Source organism: Camelus dromedarius, chromosome 19, assembly GCF_036321535.1.
Source record: "Camelus dromedarius isolate mCamDro1 chromosome 19, mCamDro1.pat, whole genome shotgun sequence".
NCBI classification, from domain to species: domain Eukaryota; kingdom Metazoa; phylum Chordata; class Mammalia; order Artiodactyla; family Camelidae; genus Camelus; species Camelus dromedarius.
In genome coordinates, this window is record NC_087454.1 from 25703899 (window position 1) to 25720665 (window position 16767).

The 16767-nt window shown below is 47.0% G+C and overlaps 1 long non-coding RNA gene across 5 annotated transcripts in view; it reads left to right on the top strand.

Annotated features, from left to right (window-relative positions):
* Positions 1–14342: 14342 nt before the first annotated feature.
* Positions 14343–16767, top strand: part of LOC116147645 (uncharacterized) — a 65130-nt gene continuing 62705 nt past the window's right edge. For all 5 annotated transcript variants that reach the window (XR_004131196.2, XR_010376897.1, XR_010376896.1 and 2 more), the window contains exon 1: positions 14343–14526. This is a non-coding gene — a long non-coding RNA (uncharacterized LOC116147645). The remainder of the gene's footprint in view (positions 14527–16767) is intronic.

The following is a 16767-nucleotide window of genomic DNA, read 5'->3' on the forward strand; positions in this document are numbered from 1 at the left end:
TCCCAGACCGTTGGCTACCTGCTGCCTCTAGTTTTTTTTTTTCCCTTGTGGTAAAATAGACATAATATAAAATTTACCACTCTAAATTTTTAAATGTACTGTACAGTGACATTAAGTACATATACAATATCGTGCAACCACTACCATTATTCATTCCCAGATATTCATATTTTTATGGTATTGTGGTTTTAAAAAAGACACTTTCTTTTTAGAGACTAAATAAAATGTTGAAAGTGTCTTGTCGTTTCTGTTTTCTTGTTGAGGATAAAGTCTTGCATTCCTCCCATGGCCTCTAGATCCAGCCCCTGCACGCCCCACGGGTCACATCTCCCACCACCTTAACTGGCCACCACGTTCTCAGTCTACTCTCTCTGCTTCAGCCAAGTGGGCCTTCACACCAAGACCACACGGAGATTTTCAAGGGCTCTTTTGCCTTTGTGTGGTCCCTTCTTAGATAAATTATATTTTATGAATGTATTAATGTAAATACCGATGTATGAATATTATATTTAAAACATTTTCTTCAACTTAAAAGTCCATTTTTTCCCTTCTGATTTTGAAAGAAATTAAAACCTTTGCATGGGTTTCTTTTAGTATGGTGGGCCCTGGACACCGTACCGCTTAGCAAATGAAGAAATCAGCCTATTCACGAATTCAGGCTCCACCTCCCCAAACACTCTCCCCTCTACCTCCATCATGGCGAGCCTACTCTGTTTTGGAGACGACTTCTCTGACCTCCCCAAGTCCCCGTGACCAGCGGATGGCCCCATCACATGCACTCGTGCTTCCCTACACCCTGGCTTCCTGGGAAGCGTCACAGTTGAGAATCATATATTATTGTCTGTGATTCTTCGTTTGATATCTGTCTTCTCCACTAGATTGTCTGTGATCTCAGCACCCAGCCCAGTGCCTGGCATATGCTTAAGAATCAATACTTGCTGAATAAAGAAATATATTCGAGCTGGGAAAGGACATTAGTGGTGCTTTAAAATATTCAAGTAGGAACAAGAAAAATGTCTGGAAAGAAATACACCAAAAGATGAACAATGTTTTTTGGGGGGGAGTAGGAGGAGGTAGTAGGTGCTGGAAAGGGTGGTAGGTTTAAAAAAGTGAATTTTACAAGTTGCTAAGAGATCTTAAATGTTTTCACCACGAAATATGTGACATGATGGAGGTAAGCTAATGCTCTGTTAGTAATCATATTGCAATATATAAATGTATCGGATCAACACACTGTACATTTTAAACTCACTCAATTTATATGTCAACTATGTCTCAATAAAAAAAGAGTGATTTTTATATTCTTGGTTATACTTAAGTGCATTTTCAAGTTCTTTCTCAGTGACCACCTGTTGCTTGTGTATTAAAAACATTAAAAACGAAACAGCAGAGAAGCATTCTTTCCAGGCAAGTACTCAAAAGAAAAACTCTACTGCCTACAAGCTCCTTGAAGCGTGGCTGTGTCTGTCTTGTTCTCTGTGGCATCCCTCATGATGGGCACGTTACGGTGCTCAGTCAATACTGTTGACTGACTGAATGCTGATCCTTGGGGTCTGGATGGGAGCTGGTGATAGTGGGAAGGATGCTGCTATCTTGCCCTGATAAGGATGAGATGGGGATGCTGCACAGAGAGCAGAAGGTGGAGAGTAAAGGACCTTTCAAAGGTTGGATTACCAGGTCCCAGAGAGAAAGAACTCATTTCGCCTAGGCAACTGGGTAGATTGCAAAGTAGGGAATAAGGTGGCGCGTGTACAGTGGATGGGGAGAGATAATGAGCTCACCTTGGGCTTTTTTTAATTTTGGGTGGGGGGAGGATAATTAGGTTTATTTATTTATTTTTAGTAGAGTTACTGAGGATTGAACCCAGGACCTTGTGCATGCTAGGCATGCACTCTATCACTAAGCTATACCCTCCCCACCTTGGGCTTTTTGTGTGTAAGAAGATGGTCTTGGCACACCTGGATGAAGAAGCCCAGAAGGCAGTGAGGACAAAGGACCAGAAATTCAGGAATCTGAAGAGCCATATTCAGGGGTCAGAGTTCCCAGATGTCTGCTGTCTTCTCCCAAATGCATCAAACTGCCCTGCTCCTGTTCAGGCTGTAAAACCAAAATGTTGGCAGCTGTGCCTTGCTTCAGGGCTCTTGGAGAGGAGCAGGAAGCTTCGTGGAGACAAGGAGGCAAACTGATCCTAGGGGTGAGACAGAAACTGGGGAGAACTGGTCCAGCCTCTGAATTGTGGACTAGTTCCAAAACAGCCATCAATTACATGTACTGAGTCAGAGTCCAAGTTGATGTTTAAGGAAGCAAGTGCACAGGAACACATAGAGAGGCAGATCTTTCTATACAGTAATAATCACTGCCTTGGACCAGCTGAAACCTCCTTCAGCTCATACCTAGACTGGAACCACTTCTTATTCCGGCTGCATCCTTGCTCTGAAATGGGCATATGAGTCACTGGAAAAAGAGGATTCGATTAACAAAGATTCAGTTGGACTACAGCTGTGGCCCAAAAGTGTGGCGTGCCTGTGAGGTGAGCCTTCTTGGGCAACCAGGTTGCCATGCACCCCGTTCATGCCCGCTGCCTGCCACTGTGCCCAGATCTCACCATCAGCGGGGGTGGGGGGGTGGTTGCCATTGGGAGAAGGCACAGCAGCCTGCAAGGATCGTACTTCAAAATGTAAATGTCCCATCATGGTGACACGTCCCAGCGGCTAAGAACTTGTTGCAAATTCGTTTTTCAGGTTTCTTTTCTCCTTGATTGTTAGCTAGGATCAGGACCCTAAGAGAAAGGAGTTTTAATGAGGAAAAGAAAGGACAGAGATAGTTGTGCAATTTGGTCTGATGTGGGGGGAATTGGGAGGTGCAGCTTGAAATCCACAGGCAGGGGTGGGAATGGTGTACGGCACGTGAGGGGTCTGCTTGAAGTGTAGCTGTGCTGCTCCAGACGTGTGTGGGGACCAGTTGGGCTGATCCTATAAGTAACTGACACCCTCCCACATTTTGTGTGTGTGTGTGTGGAGGGGGTTGTTCTCAAGGCGCTCAATGTATGTTCCATGATTGTTCCACAACTATATAGAAAGCCTCTTCTCCCAGGGGTCTTTCCTTATACTTCAGTAACTTTGAATCCCTTGGCACCTGACACTGGACACGCAGTCTCTGCTTTGATAAGATGTGCCCAATGTTAGCTCAAGGAGAAGAGCCCAGCCAGAAACCAAGCATTCAGCAGGCATAGGGATCAACCTCAACACGTCTTCCACACACCAACAGCATCTGCAAATAACAGAGTGTCCCACAAGCAGCTGCAGGCTCTGTAAACACTTTCAAGTTCTGCAAACAGCTATATACTTTAAAACAATGGCAATTTTAAATTGTGATTTAAAATTTTAAAGACATTTCCAAACTAGAGACTCTGAAACAGGGATAGGCTCTGCAAATAGCTGTGGGAAGTGTGAACAGCTATAGGCTTTGCAAAAGGAGACAAGCTCTGTGAGCACCCTCAGACTGCAAGTGCCTGCAAGTGCCTGCAAGTCCTGCAAACAGCCACAGGTTCTGCAAACAGTGGGGCAATAGGCTATAAAATTATCAATGACGGGCCCAAACCTGAGAACACCACTGGAACTTTTGAAACTGATCCACCAGAAAGAAACATTAGGATAAAGATGGGAAAGGATGGCAGAAGGACAAGTAAGTTTGATAAATGAAAAAGGTTAGGGGCTCTAGTTGGGTTGAAAATACGTCAAAATAATTCAATAAACACTGAGGGAAGCATTTTGATGTGCTAAGAATGGTGCCGGGGACAATGAGAAATGCAGGGGACCATGTGCTGTCATCAATCATGGAGATTCAAACTCCCCCAGACCCTTTCTGATAGCCGCTGGGAATTCCTGCGCGCAGCCCAGATCAATTTCCTTCTGAGTCATGATTACTGTGTACCTGACTAATGCCACTGGTTATCAACAGGAGCGATAAAAACATATCACTGTCCACCTGAATACTGCATCCGAAGGTGACTGACACCCCTGCTGAAGGTTGCTGGTGTCAGGGCTGGGACAGTCTTGTCTGCGGGGACACAGGCAGTCTAAGGGCAAAGAGTGGACCAGGACCAAGGGCAGGACTCCATGCATGGCACCACCCCAGCACACGAGCCCCGTGAGCTCCTATGTGTCCCTAAGGGCCTGAGAAGCAGGGGAGTGATGCTGAAGCATTTGCTTAATTAAAGCAGACTTCCAGCAGGTGATGGGCATAGGACCTAGGCACAGCAGCTGACGACTGGGGAGAAAGGTGGCTCTTGATGTGAGAGGAAGGGAGCAGTCCCAGGGGAGTGTTGAGGCCAATGAACAGAAACTTTCTGGCTGTGTGGCCTTAGGAAAATGATTTAAGCTTTCTGAGCTTCAGTTTTGTTGTCTATGCAAAATGGGGATATTAATGGTTCCTACCTCATAGTGCTGTGGAAAGGGTTAGATGAGCTTATTAAATCAAGTGCCCAGAACAAGGATGGCGTATGCTTAGCTCCATCTAGAGTAGTTAGTTGATAATGGTGATGATGGTGGTGGTGATGATGACGATAATGGTGTTGAGGGTGGTAGTGGTGGTGGTAACGCTGCTGCTGATGGTGATGTGGACTGTATTTGTTCCCCAGAGCTGCTATAACAGGGTACCATGAACTGGGAGGCTCAAACAACAGAAATTTAGTGTCTCACTGTTCTTTATTGTCTCACAGGACATGTAAGTCTCAGGTCAAGTGTTGGCAAGGCTAGCTCCTTCTGAGAGTAGGAGGGAGAATCTGTTCCACGCCTCTCTCCTAGGGTTGATGGCAATGTCTGCTGTTCTTTGGCTTGTAGACTCATGAACCCAATCTCTGCTTTCACATGGTATTCCTGCATGGTATTGTCTCTCTTTCTGTGTCCAAGTTCCCCCTTTTTATAAGGACACCAGCCATATTGGATTAGGGCCCCCCTAATGACATCATCTTATCTGATCATCTGTAAAGACCCTGTTTTCCAATAAGGTCACAGTTTGAGTACTGGGAGTTAGGACGTCAACATTTTGGGGGAGGATGCAACTCAGCCCATCGCAGTGATGATGATGCTGATGGTGGTGGCCGTGGTGGTGATGATGATGATCATGGCGGCAATGGTGGTGGCTTGATGGCTTCCTTTATCTTGCCTCTCCATGCCTGACTGCAGGCTCCTTGCACAGCAGAGCTTAAAGAAATGCCTGTTCATTGCCCTGGGTCAGCCCTTGCCCATTTTAGGCCCATAGTAAATACCTATAGCATTGAATTGCAGTCAACTCCACCCTGTCACGACCTTACTGGATGACTTTACGTTGGAAGTTCTCTACTCTTTGTTCTGAGGCCCCTCTCCACTCTGAGACAGAGGACCACACAGGGTGGGAAAACCCAGCCAGGGAAGCAGGAAGCAAGTTGTTTCAGTGAGCATCTCTGTATCGATATTCCCAAGGTTCTGAGCAAGCCAGGCATGAGGCCGTGTTGTTTTATAAGTGTCTGTATAAACAGATGGCAGGCAAACACTCAGTTGTGACAGGAAGGGATGATAAGGCATGGAGAGTCACAAACACTTCGGCACAGCCTTCATCCCAGCTGAGCCCTGGCTCAGTGTTTGCTCAGGTGTGGCCCTTCCCTCACCACAGTGAGGGTTGCATCACCTGTTGCCCCCGGGGAGAAGGGGTTAATCTGGGGGATGGAAAATAAATAAGAACACACTTCATGGTAACACCAGCCCCCCTCCCCACAGCATACCCTCTGGGAATAATCCCACATTCTAACACATCCTATAACAACAGTCCCCTCCTAACCTTCCATGCAGTTTGTGAAGCACTTGGGTACACTTCTTTTGAAAAGTTTTTAAATAATTTACTTTGAGATCATTTCAACTTTACAGAAACTTTGCAAGAACAGTACTAAGAACTCCCTTGTTCCTTTCACCCAAATTCTTTAACATTTCTCTACATTTGCTTTGTCACCCTCTCTCTTTTAATAAACACCCATTAATCTTTTTCTGAATTTAAGAGCAAGCTGCAGGCATGCTACCCATCACTCCTAAAAACAAGAATAATCTCCTGTATGAATCATTCTATGGGTCTCCAGCATAGGGAACTGGCATTAGTAAGATGCTACCATTCAATCTACAAACCCTGCTCCAATGTTGTCCACTGACCCAACAATGTCTTTTTCCTCTTGTAGTTCAGGATGGAATCCAGGACCATGCATTGCATTTAGTTGTCATGGTGCATCCTTCTATAATCTAAAAATTTCTTTGTCATTTTCTGCCTTTTGCATCCTTACCAGTGCAAAAGAGTTCGGGTACAAATTTCCAGTTATAAGATAAATAAGTTCTGGGGATGTAATGTACAGCACGTGACTATAGTTAACAATACCATGCTGTATTTTTGAAAGTTGCTAAGCTTGTAATGAAAGCTCAAGCTTTCATTACAAGAAAAAATTGGAGGGCAGAGTGCATGCTTAGCATGCAGGAGGTCCTGGGTTCAATCCCCAGGACCTCCATTAAAATAAATAAATAAACCTAATTACCTACCGTCCCCCCCAAAAAAACCCCAAGAGAAACATTGTAATTGTGAGGAGATAGATGTTAATCAAACTTTTCATGGTGATCATTTCACAATACAGCCACATATCAAGTCATTATGTTGTACACCTTAATATAATACAATATTATATTTCAACTATATCTCAATAAAACTCACAAATAAAATAAAAGAAGATACACCAGTTAAAAAAGAGTTCAGGCTTTCTATTCTGCTCCATGGCGCTCAACTTGGGGTCGTCTGATGTTTTCTTCTGACCAGACACAGATCATGCATACATTCTCTCTCTCTCTTTTTTTTTAATGGAGGTACTAGAAACTGAACCCAGCACTTGGTGTTCAGATTGTCCCAGACAGGCCCAGACAAACTCCTTTGAGGCTGGCTCCTGTGTCCTTTGACATAGCTCCATTATTCTTTGAGCATTTCCTTACTTTCTGGCACAGGAAAATGTGCCAGGTTCGTACGTGCTTTCTCTGCTCCAGCCCTGGAATCAGCCATTTCTACAAAGAGCCCTAGTTTCTAAGGATAGTATCTAGAAACAGATCTGGGTGCTTACTGGGCTATTGTTACTGGGGTGTCATTACTCCTAGGCTCCCTGAAAAGACAGCTGGGGCATATATGTATACACAGCCACTCCATTATTTGCAGTGGTTAAGTTTTATAAAATTGCTACAAATGTCAAATTAGTGAACACTGAACCATTTGCTCTTAGGGGAAATACAAGGTTAGGTTCCTGTGAACCTGTGGTCACATTTTCACCAACTGATCAATGCATAACCTTGTTTTATGTGTGTTTCAGTTTAGAGACATTTTATTTAATATATATTGTTGACTCATTAACATTGAGCCCACGGTCAACGGCACCCTGACTCATGCCTGAACAAAGCTTACTGAACATGTGTTTTCTCTGTAAAGCACATCACAGCTTTCCTGCCCTTAGGAACACTAGACAGCACTTCAGCCCTACACTTGAGGTCAATTTTAAACAGCAAAATCATCAACTAAAACTAAAAAAATGGGGAAAATGTGGCACTAAATAGACTGTGGGAAGGACACCTGTTTGCAGTATGAGTGCTGAAATGAGAAGTCAGAGCATCGCTTGTTTGAACTCAGCTGGAACCTGCCCACTGGACAACTACATTTTTCACCCCTCTGTGCATGTCTGTGAATGACCTTGAAAGTGCCATGAGTGTTAATTTTAGGGGTGCAAATACATTTTAGCAAGTTGGCCAACTTGCAAATACGGAATCTGTGAATAATGAGGATCAAAACTCAGATAACTCAACAGCAAAAAAATAAAGAATCTGATGAAAAAATGAGCAGAGGATCTGAATAGCCATTTTTCCAAAGAAGACATACAGGTGGCCGACAGGTACGTGAAAAGGCGCTCAGCATCACTAATCATCAGGGAAATGCAAATCAAAACCACAATGAGATGTCATCTCACATCTGTCAGGATGGCTATTATCCAAAAGACAAGAAATAACTAGTGTTGATGAGGATGTGGAGAAAAGCGAGCCCTTGTGCACTGTTGGTGGAAGTAAAAGTTACACAGCTACTACGGAAAACAGTATGAAGCTTCTTCCAAAAGGTATAAATAGAGCTACCATATGATCCAGCAGTTCCTCTTTTTCTCTCAAGTGAAAGGCGTCCATAGATAAGCCAGACCAGCGTTTACGTGACTGTTCTGTGATGTCATGATGTCCCAGGCTCCTCCCAGCTTTCTGTCTTTCCATCATTTACATGGGTTTTTCTCTCTGTGGTTACTTCATAGTCCAAGATAGCAGCTGAAGCTCCAGCCAGCACACCCAAGTTTGAGGGAGGAAGGAGTACAGGAGTTAGGGCAAAAAAGGGCACGTATTAGCTCAGTCAGGATCCTTCCATGAATTTCCCCTGAAAACCTCCCCCGGCCCCCAACAATACAGCATCAACCACCCCACTCTGAGAGGGAGTCTGGGAAAGGTACGTTTGTTTGTTTTAAGCTGGATACTTGGCCACCTCCAATGAGAGTACAACAAGGAATAAGGGGAGGGGGGATGTGAAATGGCTACCAACAGCCGCAGACTATGGCTAAGAGATCTCCTGGGCCCAGAGTAACCAGTTCAAATCCAGGGCAGACAGGATAAATGAGATTCCAGCTCTGCAATACACACCCTGCCCAGCCATCAAACGGTAGTGGTGGTGAATCTGCCAGTGAGGAAGGGGTGCTGGCGGTTTAAGACAAGCGGTCCTAGCGCGGAAAGCCCGGGGCCTCCCATGAGGGAGGAGCAGGCCTCGGACAAAGGTCCCGCCTGCATTCTCTCCCCCGTGACTCAGCCACACTAACTCTATTTTCCACCTGCCTGGGCCAGGGGACTTTCGGACTTTCAGGATCAGCGGCTCCGTGCCCGGGAGGAATCTGAGGGGGACTGGGAGAGCAGATGCCCATGGAGGGGCCCTGTCAGCTGATGGCAAAGGGATGGGGGTAGGAAGGCCGGACAGCTGCACACCCTGCAGGGACCGGACCCAAAAAGGAGCCACACACACACACACACACACACACGCCCCTGTTCAATGCCCAGTCCCAACTTAACTGATCTTGATTAGGATGAGGGAGGGGAAAGCAGTTCCTGGACTCTAGGGTCTCACCCCGCCCCCTTGCTTGGAATGACTCAGAGCAGGACTCCTGAGCCGGGCCTCGCCGGCCTGAGCCAGCAGCCCCTTCTATGCCTCTGAGGACATGATGGAGGTGGGGGCGACTGCTCACTGCTGGGGTTAAAGTCTCTGTTTCTGTGTTTCTTATGCTTGAACACACCCCTTCCCACCCCAAGACTTACTCCTTACCACCCCCCCACTCCCCCCAGTGCTTAAACATTTACAGAGCCTGGTCAGGCGGTTTTCCAGGGGCCTTGGCCCTGTCAGGCACTGATGACCGCTGAGCTTCTCTCAGCGGTCCAGCGAGCAGAATTGCTGACGCTGACTTCAGTGCCCTCTGCCCTGGCACCCCCCACAAAGGTCCCCTCTAAGGGCCCCACTACTCAACAACCCTTCAGCCTTGGCCTACCTTCTAGACTCCAGGCTCCATTGCTCTGAGCTATTTTACCACAAAAGCACCAGGTTTGTCCTCAGAATATAAGAGGAATGGGGAGGTGGAGGAGAGGAAGCTGGTAGTTGTTATAGCCACTTCCAACCGACAGATCAGGGAGTTGGAGACCTGGCTTTCACATCCCTGTGATCTGAAGCAAGTGATGTAAATCCTTCCGGCCTCAGCGTCCTCATCTATAAAATGGGAGTAACTGGATGGATGGATGGATGGATGGATAGATAGATAGAAATTTTGCAAGGTTCAAGTAAGATCATGAGTATTTTTAAATTGCTGAAGATATGTACTATCTACAAGAAAATGTTTACCTGTCACCTGGCTTCTTTTGTTAGCACTTATGCAGCTGTGGTCTCAGATGCTGAGAGACCACGTGTCCGCCTGTTAAGTCTTAGAAACCAAGAATATCATAGCTTGATAGCATTTCTCAATTATTCAAAAGTTTCTGATACTTACTTTCAACACTAATATGTAATATTGAGAATTGCCAAAAAAAAATTTTTTAAGGGCATCTTAGTACCTTTTTTATATGACAAGTGTTTTTTGAGTTGTTCCAAAGTAACTGCCTATCTAAGGAAAAACATGACTTGGGGCAAATTAAAAATGACAAATGATATATTTCAATTAGGGATTGAATGTGTTTAAAAGTGGGTTAGTGGGTGTATAGCTCAGAGGTAGATTGCATACTTAGCATGCACGAGCTCCTGGTTCAATCCCCAGTACCTCCATTAAAAAAAGGTAAAATTAAAAAAAAAAAGAGTGGGTTCACACTATTTTATATGTTAGAACATCGACAATTTCAGGACATGAAATGTGGGGAATTCTTGCATTTCATATCATGAAAAACCAACTGGTTCCCTGCCATACCGTTCAAGCTTGGTCTCTACTCAGCAGGAGAGGAGGTTTCAGGACAGTTTGTCTAAGGACGTCTCCACGCCTAGCACATGGCTGCCCTACGTAGTCTCCATCTCCAGTAAATGCAAAGCCAGATGGAAAGAATCAGCTCTTTTCTGTTTTTGCTTTCGTATTATTTTTGAAGAACTGATATGTCCTGTTATGCTTTAAAATAATTTTGATCAGATGAATACAAATTATAAACCCAAATGCAAGGTGCTGAGCAATTTGAGGCAAATTGTGAGCCTTCCTGTTAAGTTGCTATGCCTCATGTCAGTATTTTTTCTATTTCCCCTTCCTAACCAACCAGCCATTATGGATAGACATAAAAGAATAAATGACAGTATTTAAAAGCTATTTAAAATTGCTTAATGATCAGGAAATACACACCAACTCTCACGTGTAGTTGAGGAAGAAGCTGAGCCCTGGAGAGATGTGTGGCAGAAACTGCTGGCTCACTCAGTAAACACATCGCTCTAGGGGGAAGATTTTAATTTGTTTTAATTTATTTTTAAGTAGCTAAGATGGTTAGGTGGTTTTAAATGCAAAAAACTAGAACAGCAGAGTGGAATTGCTAGGTCAAATTCAACGTGCATCTATAGTCTCAACAGCTATAGCCAAGCTGTTCTCCAGAGGGCTTGTTCCAATTACACGCTCAACAGAAAGATCCCAGTGCTGTTTCTACACATCTTTGCCAACTCAGGGTGCTAACGAACGTTTGATCTTGCCAATCTTATAGCTGGAAGTGGTATGTTAGTGCTAGCTTAAATATGCAATTCTCTTCTTGCAAGTGAGGTTGGCATCTTTTCAAACGCTTCGGAGTCATTTGAATCCAACCTCCCTTGGATTGTCTGTTGATGTCCTTTGCTCACTTTTTTTGTACCGAGTATTGTAGGGTTTTTTCACTTATAGATTTTTAGGAGCTCTTTTTATATGAGGGGAATTAGCTGTACGTTTATGACATTAACCCCAAGTATGTTTCCAAGTTTGTTGTTTGTCCTTTCATTTTGTTTATGACAGTTTCATGCAGGCATTTATAAGTATAATTTTTTTTGGAGTTGAATTTATATCAAGCTTCTAGTTTATGACTTCTAGGGTTTGTGCCATAATCAGAAAGGCCTTCATAGTGAGAAAAATAAACTTTATTAAAATTGTAAGAAACGGAGATGGAGTAGACGTCATCACCTCCGTGAAAAGCCCCCGGCCAGGAGGACTCTGGGAGACCCTGGTCTTTCATAAGCCTTTGGTTGGTACAAGCTGCTTTATCTCAACCACTTTATTGAACCAGAGTGAAGACTGGGACCCAGAGAGGAATAGTCCACTCAGCTGGTGAGGAACCAGCTGCCTGCCTTCCCTCAGGGGGCATTGCTTTCTCTTCTCAAGGCACCCCCACAGTGAGTGGAAGCTCAGACTGTGCCACCCTGCTGCATCCAGCACCTCTTCCCTGACTGTGCTGCGAAGAGGGGACCAGAGGCTCCTATTGGCTGCAAGTAGGGAGGCTCAGACTGAGCTCTGAGCCCACTGAGGTGGTGGGGGCGGGCATCTACCAGGTTGGGGAGGAGCCTTAGCCAACACCCCTTCCCACCATCTCCTCTGGACCTCACCCGCCCTGGAGCCCTTCCTGCCTGGTCAGAATGCCGGCCCTCAGCATCCAGCACCTTCCCAGGAACCTTATCCCTATGATCAGTTCCTTCTGTTAATCTCTGCACTTCCAAGAAGCAGTGAGCTGGCTTTACTGCAAAACTCACAAAGCTCCAGCTTTAGCATCCACCTCACCGACATGAGTCCTTCCCAGGCTGCAATGAGCCCCTGCAGTATGTTCCCTGGGTCATATATTTTTGTAAAAATTGCAATTTTGAATTATTTCTCTAGGACTGCCTCCTCCTAGATGGGGGCTTCAAGGTTAGGATTAGCTGATCTACAGTTAAGTGGCTATAATGTTGGTATTGCAGGCCAGCTAGAGGGGAAGCCTCACTGGGGAGGGGGATCTTCCTGCTCTCTCTAAAATCACATCAAGCCAGGAAACCACCTCAGTCATAGGCTCAGCAGAGCCACATTAGCCTGTTGCCACCGGCTCCACACACCGAGCCGAGCTTGGCCCACAGCACGCACTTCACTGCTGGGATGAATGAAAGAGTGAGTGAGTGCCATCCTAACTCTGCAGGTGTCACGGCAACACCTCTCACTGCTTCTTCTCCCTCTCAGCCCGTCTCAGAGGATGCAGGCTGGAGAGAAGCAGATGCAGCTGGAAGGTACTTGTTCCCTCCTCCAGGCCCAGCTAGGCAGCCACTTCCTCTTGGCTGCAGTTAGAGGGGCAGGTGCCCCCCTGGTCAAGGGGCAGGACTGGGTGGGGTGGGACCCTTTCTGTTTATTCCCCCAGGCCTGAGTGACTAGGTGGTGGGGGGTGTCCTTGAATGAGAAATGTCCAGCGTTCTTGAGGTTGGGGAGGTGGGGGTGGGTGGAAGTGTCTAAAGGGGAAGGAGAAGGGGGGCAGCACCCCACTGTCCAGCTCACGCTGCCTCCCTCCCCATACTCCTGGTGGTGTTCCCTTTCTTCCCTTCTTCTGTCACCTTGCCCTTCCAACCCTTCCTAACTAACAAGTCTTTGCAGATAATCTCCAAAGAATCTGGAATGTGATTCCATCTGGTTTTGTTCCTTCACTCCCACTATTCTGTCTCCTCCATTCCCTCCAAGGCTGTGTAATCCTGGCTATCCTGCCCTGCAGGGGGCTCTTTCCCGGTGGGGACGGTGCCTCCCTCCTCAGCCCAGGGGCTCTCTGTTCCCTGATAACTGTCGGCATTTAGGTCAAAGTTAAGAGCGGAGTGTCCTGAGGGGAGGGAGTGTCACTCTCAGACCGGGACCTGGGGATGGGCAGAAATAAGAGGTAGTTACAAAGACATCCAGAAGGTGCCTGAATAGCACATAGGCTTCCCCTTCTTTTTTAATTAAAAAAAAAATGGTTACTAGGTTACACTTTAACACAGGTCAAAATTCCAAAGGTATAAGGATTGCTGAGTGACAGCTAAGTATCCCCCAGCCCTGTCCTCTAAACACCCAGTTCCCCTCCTTCTAAGAAGGGGAGGAGAATGTAGATGTTTATGTATGCTTAGACTTTCTCTTGTATTTAAAAAATAAATGGTGTGCAACCACTGCAGAAAACTGGCAGTATCTTTAAAGCTGACCACCTGCATGTCACATGACCAAATAATTTCTTTTCTAGGTTTTTTTTCCAACAGAGATGCACATGTCTGCTCACTATGAGACTGTTCAAAAATGTCTGTAACAGCATTATACATAAGAGTCAAACACTGGAATTAGCCAACATACCCATGGAAGGTAGAATGGATAAATAAGTTACGAAATCTCCTTCTAATGGGATAAAAAATGAACACATGACTGGGCGTGTCCTACAAATGTACTGTTGAGGGTTGAAGCCAGAGTCACAAGGGGGCATATGTGTGACTCCGTTTATGTAGATTTAACACAGCAACGATGTACCTACAGTGTTAGGTGTCAGGGGAGGGACGGAGCCATTGGAGAGGGGTTTCTGAGGTGTGGTCTGTGTCCTTCTGAGCTCAGGACCCTGAAGTCCCTGTGCCTACAGGCCTATAGTGCACTAGGTCTGAGGACCCACGAGAAAATTGGGAGGGGGGCACACCATGGCAGAGGTGTCTGAGACGTGCAGTGAGCCCTGCCCTGTGAGGGCCGAGTGGGCTGGAAAATCAGCCCTCCTCTTGGTCTTCTTGGCACCTTGGCCTGACTAGGGCCAGGAGACTAACTTGGTGGTGAGTAAAGGGCAGGATTTAAGTCAAAAGCCTTTTCATTCAGTTCAACAGACACTGAAGTGCCTGCTGCAGGCCAGGCCCAGACCGAGGTTCTCTAGGATCTGAGAAGAGCGGGTCTCAGCTTTCACAGAGCTCAGGCTGGTGGGAGAAGAATGTGGTGTCTGGAGGACAACATGCGATGGAGTGAGAGCCACCGGGGAGGTACGAGCCCCTGTCATGGGAGCCCTGAGGAGGAAGCATCTCTCAGAGCTGGGGAGCAGACCTGGGAGAGCTGAGTCTGGAGGGGGCAGGACCCCCAGGGCCAGCGGAGTCTGTCCAGGCAGGGGCCTAGCGTGGTCAAAGGCTCAGAGGTGGGAGAGAGCGTGCGCTTTGGGGAACCGCATTTCCTCTGGAACAAAAAGTTTGTGCAGGGAAGTGGAAAGAAGTAAGTCAAGAAACTTGGGCAGGGCAGGGCCCTGATTGTGAAGAGCTTGGGTTGCCTCACTCAGGAGTTTGGACAGGAATCAATCTTTCCCTCCTTCCCTTCCCCCCTTCCTCTCTTCCTCCCTTCTTTTTCTCCCTTCCTTCCTTCCTCCCTTCCACCCTTCCTTCCCCTCTCTCTGTGTCTCTGTCTCTGTCTTTACCCCCTCTCTCCCCTCCTTCCTTTGTTTTTTCACTTTTTCTTTTCCCATTGCAAAACCAATCCACACTCCCTATAGTAACTTTGGGATATGTAAAAACCAAGAGCTCAGTGAAGCTCTGTGAAGACAGGGAATTTGCTAAGTCCCTACCATTTCCCCAGGGTTTCATCGTGGTAGCTGACATTATGTAGATGCTCAAAAAGTGTGTATTGATGACATAGGTACTGGGCTGCACCTGCGGCAACACAGGGAATTGATCCTCTTGGAGTCACTATAATTAACCAGTAACCCTGGCAGACGCCATGGCAGGGAACTGGAGCCAAAATGCCTAACCTTGGAGTGGGGGTGTGGAATCCAGGGAGGGCTTCCGGGGGTGAGCAGTGCAGAAGCTGAGACCTGAAGGTCATGGCAGAAACTAGTCAGTGAGCATGTTCTAGGAGGAGGAGGGAACAGCACTGGGGAGGCCAAGAGCAAGAAAGCCCTGAGGGGGTTTGTGTAGGGGGAGTGAGTTTGATAACAGAGCTGCAGGGTAGAGTTGCAGAAGGGGAGCAGAGGTGGCTGCAAAGCAGACTAGGGGTCATATCTTGAAGGCCAAAGTCAGAATGTGGGGCTTTGTACTGAGGACAGTGGGGTTTAGGCAAGGAGGGCGGTGATACATTTCATGACAAAGGGAATAGCTATGGGGAGCAGGGGGATGGGAGACAGGTGGGCAAGAGACTGTTAACTCCAGGGGAAGGAGGGGAGGCTGGTCCAGGCAAGGGCAGAGGCCATGGGGACAGGAGAGAGCAGGACTCATGGAGTCTTCTAAAAGTCGACTGGTTTTGGGACTGAGGACTGAGGGAGTGAAGGAGAAAGGAGCCTAGCATGACTCCCAGGTTTCCAGCCTGGAAAACGGACTCAATCTGCGGGGGAGGAGTCCTGGAGATATTATGTAAACACTATACAATGTTACTGCCACTTCTCCTAATTATTCAAATACACTGCTTGCATGTGGCTCACAATCTGATGCCTGACAGATATGACAGGCGGCCTGCCCAGGGGTTCAGCTGGTTCTCGTGGCCCTGCCCTCCCCTTGCTTGCCTGCTCCTTCTCAAGGGCTCCCCCAGCCCTGGTTCCTGGCCTGCAGGTTTCCTTCATGCTCCTTTCTCCTGCCTCCACTCCCCAGCTCTTAAGGAATTAGAAGAACTTCCTTCCTGGCTGTGAGCCCAGCTGTCAGCCAAGGATTGCATGAGTCCCCCTCACTGTCACCTGCTCCTTACTCATTCCTGCCCGACCAGACACGGGCTCGCTGCCTCCCCCACCCACCGCCCTCACCTGATTTCCCTTACTCTTGCCTGGAATTTTCTGCTTAACTGTCAGGCCACTTGCCTGGCAGCCCCTTCCTTCTCTTTGCATGTCCCATCTTTCTTCTGGAGCTGCAGCTTCTTTGAAAATCATCCCAACCCTTCCAGAGCCCCTTGATTCTGCGTGTGTGTGTGCCTCCTGTGTGCACGCACAGAAGTGGGCACAGCCAGAGCTGTAGGTCTGCTCCAACCCCGGCAGGTGGCCACCTTGACCCCGACACAAGAGATCTAGACACACACCCAGGTACGTGCAGGGAGATGTACTTGAAAGTTCCCCAGGGCAGAGCCTGGTCTGATTTGTTCATTGCACATCCCTCAAGCTTGGCACCTGGAGGTGCTCAGTAAATATTTGTTGAAATGAAGAATGTAGCAGACACAGAGGTGTGCCGTGCACACATCCCTTCAAGAAAGGACTTGCGGCCCCTTGCGAGGAGTGTGGTGAGCTGATGGTTCCAGTTCTTAGTCTCTTCCTGGTCCCC